This window comes from Notamacropus eugenii, chromosome 5 (genome assembly GCF_028372415.1).
Source record: "Notamacropus eugenii isolate mMacEug1 chromosome 5, mMacEug1.pri_v2, whole genome shotgun sequence".
Classification (NCBI taxonomy): Eukaryota; Metazoa; Chordata; class Mammalia; order Diprotodontia; family Macropodidae; genus Notamacropus; species Notamacropus eugenii.
In genome coordinates, this window is record NC_092876.1 from 450,902,306 (window position 1) to 450,909,131 (window position 6,826).

The window sequence follows — 6,826 nt, forward strand, 5'->3', positions numbered from 1 at the left end:
CATTATTAGTATAGTTATAAGGAGTTGAATGTGAGATTACATCTAAAAAATAAAATTAAGGAGTGAGAGCAGAGTATACTCAGAGAAAGAGAAAAGGATAGGTAGAATGTGGCAAATGATCACACATAAAAGACACAAGAAAAAATTTTACTGTGGAGGGGAAGGAGAGATGAAGTGAGGGGGAAATGAGTAAACCTTACTCTCATCAGAATTGGCTCAAAGAGGGAATAATATACATACACTTGGGTATATGAATCCTGTTTTACCATTCAGGAAAGTGAGTGGGGAATGCAGAAGAGAAGGGGAGGGGGATAGAAAGCATGACAGCCTGGAAGAGGGGTAGTCAGAAACAAAAACACTTTTGAAGAATGACAAGCTGAAAGGAGAAAGAGAATAGGATAAATAAGAGGATAAGATGGAAGGAAATACAGTTAGCAATAGTAATGTGAAAAACTTTTGAAGCAAGTTTCTCTGATAATGGCCTCTTTTCTCAACAAGAGAACTGAGACAAATCCATAAAAAAAAAAAGAACCATTCCCTGATGGATAAGTGATCAAAAGATATGATCAGTTTTCAAAGAACTACTCAAAGGTAACTATAGCCATATGAAAAAAAAAAATTGCTGTAGTCCTAACCGCCTTCCCTCCCCTGGTCCTGTTCCCTGCCCTCCTCCTCTGACCCTGGGCGCCATGACTCAGGTACCCCCGTTTGGTATGGTCACAGCTCTAGTCCTTGTTCTGGGGGGATCCTGTAGTGGGTAACCAAGTGGCGAGAGGCAGCAGCAGCGAAGAAGATCCGGGGGTTGCCTTCGTAGCCCAGCAGGAGAGCGAGATCGAGGGCACTGTGAACGAGGGCTTCAGCATCCTGGACAGCAGCAGTGTGCCCGCCTCCCAGCAAGAAGAGCCCCCCGGCGGCCTGGATGCTATTAATGGAGTGATGAATGGAGAAAACTACCAGGAGAGGGACGGTCCAACCGATAGTTATACAGCTGTTTCACAAGTGGCTAGATCAGTCAGAACCAGAGAGTAGCTGTAAATGGAGAGAACAAATGAAAATTCTGGAAGTCCTTGATGCTAATTCTCAGAAGAAGGAAGCAAAATGGAAAGAAAAAGCAATAAAACAGTTGGAAGAATGGTGTGCAAGACAAGATGAAAAGCTCCAAAAAACAAAAGAAAATAACAGGGCCGCTGAAAAGCTTTTGTAAATGATGATGAAGAGACTTCTGGCGCTGAGTGGGAACGCGTGGCTCGACCGTGTGACTTTAACCCCAAGTCTAGCAAGCAGGTTAAGGATGTGTCCTGCATGCGCTCAGTCCTCATCTCCCTCGAGCAGCCCCCCTGGTTCACTGAATGGAAGCCCAAAGAAAACACTATGATTACAATTTCTTAATCTTACTCAGTGAAGCTGTTCAGTCATTGGATTAAATATGTTGGGTTCTTTTGGATCAAACCTCTTGTCTTTAGAACTGATTATTGTGATTGCATGTTTTTTTCAACTGTTTTCTCCCTGGCTTTCTGGGTGGGAGGGAAGTGGGACCCTGCAGGGCAGTAGCTGCTTGTGCTTTTGTGCATTGTCGTTTTCAGCCATATTGATAATAAAATTGTCTTTCAAATAAAAAAAGAAAAAAGAAAAAAATACTCTTACTATTGATTGGAGAAATGCAAATTATAACAATTCAAAGATACTACCTCATTCCTATGAGATTAGCTAATAGGATAGAAAAGGAAAATAACAAATTTTGGAGGGCATATGGGGAGAAAATGAGACATTAGTGCATTGTTACTGGAGCTGTGAAATGATTCAATCATTCTGAAGAGTTCTTTAAAACTATTTTCAAAGGACTAGAAAACCATTAAAAACCCATGCCAGCAATACCACTATTAGATCTGTATCCCAAAAGAGATTTTTTAGAAAAGGAAAATGACCTATATGTAGAAAAATATTTATAGTAACTCTTACTGGGAGCAAAGACTTAGTAATTGAGGGGTTGCCCATCAATTTGGGAATGACTGAACAAGTTGTGGCATAGGTTTATGATGGAATACTATTTTACTATAAGAAATGATGACCAGGATGCCCTCAAAAAAACCTGGAAAGACTTGCATGTGCTGATGCAGAATGAAATGAACCGTATACAAAGTAACAGTGATATTGTAAGATAATCAGTAGTAAATGAAACTATTCTCAGCAATAAAACAATCCAAGACAATCTGAAGGACTTAAACAATGAAAAATGTTTTCCAACACAAGAAAGAACTGATGGTGTCTAAATACAGATTGAAGTATACTTTTTTTTTCATTTTCTTTATTTTTCTTGAGGGCTTTTTTTTTTATTGGTCTACATTTTCTTTTATAACATGACTATTTTTTCTTTTGTATTAATTTACTTGTTTTCAGTTTTCAACAATCACTTTCACATGTTTTTAATTTTCTCCACCTCCCTCGCCCTCTCACCCCAAAATGGCATGCAATCCTATATGGGTTCTACATCTACATTCTTATTAAACACATTTCCACATTAGTCATCTTGCATAGAAAAATTCAAATGAATGGGAGCAACCATGAGAAAAAACAAAACAAAACATAACAAAAGAGAAAAAATCTGCTTCATTCTGGGTTCAGATTCTGTAGCTCTTTCTCAAGATAGGGATAGTATTTTGAATCAAGAGTCCTTTGGAAATGTTTTAAGTCCTTGCATCACTTTGAAGGGCTAAATCTATCAGAAACAGTCCTCACACTGTGCTTCTTACATTGTTCTCTTTCTGCTCATTTCACTCAGCATCAGTTCATATAAGTCTTTCCAGGTTTTTCTGGAGTCTGCCTGTTTGTCATTTCTAACAGCACAGTAGTATTCCATTGTATTCATATACCACAACAGCCATCCCCTAGTTGATGAACATTCCCTCAATTTCCAGTTCTTGGCTGCTATAAATATTTTTGTGTACATGGGTCCTTTTCCCATTTTTATGATCTCTATGGGATACAGCCTGAGAAGCAATATTGCTGGGTCAAAGGGTATGCACATTTTTATATCCCTTTGGGCATAGTTCAAAATTGCTCTCCAGAAGGATTGGATCAGCTCACAACTCCACTGACAATGAATTCATGTTCCAACTCTCCCACATCTTCTCCACCATTTCTCATCTTCCTGTTTTGTCATGTTCACCAATTTGATAGGTGTGATGTGGTATCTCAGAGTTTTTCCAGCAGATTTTGTCAAACAGCGAGTTCTTATTTAAGGAGATGGTGCAATAAACCTTTGAAAAACCTTGGGTTTATCAAACAGTAGGCTTCTATATTCATTGACTACTGTGTCTTATATACCTAACCTGTTCCACTGATCTACCTATCTATTTCTTAGCCAGTACCAAGTGGTCATGATGATTCTGCTTTATAATACAATTTGAAATCTAGTAGGGCTAGGTCACCTTCCCTAGCATTTCATTTCATTAATTCCCTTGGAATTCTGGACCTTTTATTCTTCCAGAAAAAAATTTGATATTACTTTTTCTAGTTCTAGAAAATAATTTTCTGGTGGTTTGATTAGTATGGAATTGAATAAATAAATTAATTTAAGTAGAGCTGTCTTTTTTAATTATATTAGCTTGGCCTACCCACAAGTAACTGACGTTTTTCCAATTACTTAGATCTAACTTTATGTGTGTGAAAAGTGTTTTGAAATTGTGTTCAAACACTTCCTGGGTCTGTTTTGGCAGGAAGATTGCCAAATATTTTATAGCGTATACCATAATTTTAGATGGGATTTCTCTTTCTAACTATTGCTGTTGGGCTTTGTTATTAACATATAGAAATGGAGATGACTTATGTGGATTTATTTTGTATCCTGCAACTTTGTCAAAATGGTTTATTATTTCAAGTAGTTTTTTACTTAATTCTCTAGGATTTTCAAATTATATCATTATATCATCTGCAAAGAGAGATAATTTAGTTTCTTCCTTGCCTATTGTTTTTTAATTCCTTTATTTAACTTTTTACATTAATTTTCACAAAATTTTGGGTTCCAAATTTTCTCCCCATTTGTCCCCTCCCCAACCCCAAAATGCCAAGCATTCTAATTGCCCCTATCACCAATCTGCCATCTCTTCTATCATCCTTCCCTTTGCTTGTCCCCATCTTCGCTTTTGTCCTGTAGGGCCAGATAACTTTCTATACCCCATTACCTGTATTTCTTATTTCCTAGTAGCAACAGTACTCAACAGTTGCTCCTAAAACTTTGAGTTCCAACTTCTCTTCATCCCTTCCTCCCCACCCATTCCCTTTGGGAAGCTAGCAATTCAACATAGGCCATATCTCTGGAGTTTTGCAAATGGCTTCCATAATAGTCGTGTTGTGTAAGAATAACTATATTTCCCTCCATTGTATCCTGCCCCCCATTGTTTCTATTCTCTCTTTTGATCCTGTCCCTTCCCAAGAGTGTTAACTTCAAATTGCTCCCTCCTTCCATTGCCCTCCCTTCCATCATCCCCCCGACCCTGCTTATCCCTTTCTCCCCCATTTTCCTGTATCGTAAGATAGGTTTTCATACCAAAACGAGTGTGCATTTTATTCCTTCCTTTAGTCGAATATGATGAGAGTAAAGTTCATGTTTTTCTCTCACCTCCCCTCTTTTCCCTCCTCTAAAAACTCTTTTGCTTGCCTCTTTTATGAGAGATAACTTGCCCCATTGCATTTCTCCCTTTCTCCTCCCAATATATTTCTCTTTCACCACTTAATTTCACTTTTTTAAGATATGATCCCATCCTATTCAATTCACTCTGTGTTCTCTGTCTGTGTGTGTGTGCGTGTATGTGTGTGTGCGTATATGTGTGTGTGTGTGTGTGTGTGTGTGTGTAATCCCACCAACTACCCATATACTGAAGAAAGTTTCAAGAGTTACAAATATTGTTTTTCCATGTAGGAATGTAAACAGTTCAATTTTAGTAAGTCCCTTATGACTTCTCTTGGCTGTTTACCTTTTCACGCTTTTCTTCATTCTTGTGTTTGAAAGTCAAATTTTCTTTTCAGCTCTTGTCTTCTCATCAAAAATGCTTGAAAGTCCTCTATTTCACTGAAAGACCATTTTTTCCCCTGAAGTATTATACTCTCAGTTTTGCTGGGTAGGTAATTCTTGGTTTTAGTCCTAGTTCCTTTGACTTCTGGAATATCATATTCCACACCCTTCGATCCCTTAATGTAGAAGCTGCTAGATCTTGTGTTATCCTGATTGTATTTCCACAATACTTGAATTGTTTCTTTCTAGCTGCTTGCAATATTTTCTCCTTGACCAGAGAACTCTGGAATTTGGCCACAGTTCTTCTCTTTTTGGATCTCTTTCAGGCGGTGATCAGTGGATTCCTTGAATACTTATTTTGCCCTCTGGTTCTAGAATATCAGGGCAGTTTTCTTTGATAATTTCATGAAAAATGATGCCTAGGCTCCTTTTTCTGATCATGGCTTTCAGGTAGTCCCATAATTTTTAAATTGTCTCTCCTAGATCTATTTTCCAGGTCAGTTGTTTTTCCAATGAGATGTTTCACATTATCTTCCATTTTTTTCATTTTTTTGGTTTTGTTTTGTGATTTCTTGGTTTCTCATAAAGTCATTAGCCTCCATCTGTTCCATTCTAATTTTTAAAGAACTATTTTCTTCAGTGAGCTTTTGGATCTCCTTTTCCATTTGGCTAATTCTGCTTTTGAAAGCATTGTTCTCCTCATTGGCTTTTTGAACCTCTTTTGCCAATTGTGTTAGCCTATTTTTCAAAGTGTTATTTTCTTCAGCATTTTTTGGGTCTCCTTTAGCAAGGTGTTGACCTACTTTTCATGCTTTTCTTGCATCTCTCTCATTTCTCTTCCCAGTTATTCCTCCACCTCTCTTACTTGATTTTCAAAATCCTTTTTGAGCTCTTCCATGTCCTTAGCCCATTGAATATTTATTTTGGATGTTTGGGATACAGAAGCCTTGCCTTCTGTGTCTTTCGCTGATGGTAAGCATTGTTCTTCCTCATCTGAAAGGATGGAAGGAGATATCTGTTCACCAAGACAGTAACCTTCTATGGTCTTATTTTTGTTTCCCTTTTCTGGGCATTTTCCCAGCCAGTTACTTGACTTCTGAGTTTCCTCTCCACACCCACCTCCCCTCCAGTTCTGCCCAGCTAGTACTTGGGGGCTGAGATTCAAATGCTGCTTCCCAGCCTGAGGGCTTTGGGTGGGGGTGGGGCTGCTCTTCAGTGTGAGATTAAGTTTAGCTGCTCAGGTGGGGGCAGGGCTGCCATACAGGGCTCAGTTCCCTCAGGGGGTTTATGAGGAGAACTTCAATGGATCAGAGCTCCTGCCTGCTTTGGGATCCCCTATCTGCTGCTGCCTCTGCTGCTGCCTCCCTAGGGGGCCTGAATTATGGGGACACCCCACTCCCCTCTCAGCCAGCCAAAAAGACTCTCTCACTGACCTTTGGTGCCTGTGGGTGGAGGGACCTGTACTGCAGCTGGAGATTCTGTCCCTGAAGACTGCTTGGATATGCTCCTCTCAGTGCCATGCTGCCAAGTCAGGGCTGGGCTCTACCCTGGATCTGGGGTGCGACGGACCTTTTGCGTCGGTTTTTCAGGTCTCTCTGGAACAGAAATCTCCTCCACTCCATTGTTCTGTGGCTTTTGCTGCTCCAGAATTTCTTGGGAGTTCTTCTTTACAGGTATTTTATGGGTTGTGAGTTAGGAGCTAGCATATGTGTATCTTTCTACTCTGCCAACTTGACTCCTCCCCCTTCTTTGCCTATTCTAATTCTTTCAATTTCTTTTTTCTTTTCTTATTGCTAAAGCTGACATTTCTAGTAA

General features: G+C 39.3%; 1 pseudogene; it reads left to right on the forward strand.

Moving 5' to 3' along the window:
• Positions 1 to 250: 250 nt before the first annotated feature.
• On the forward strand, positions 251 to 1,389 carry LOC140508053 (clathrin light chain A pseudogene; annotated as a pseudogene).
• The last annotated feature ends 5,437 nt before the right edge of the window (positions 1,390 to 6,826 follow it).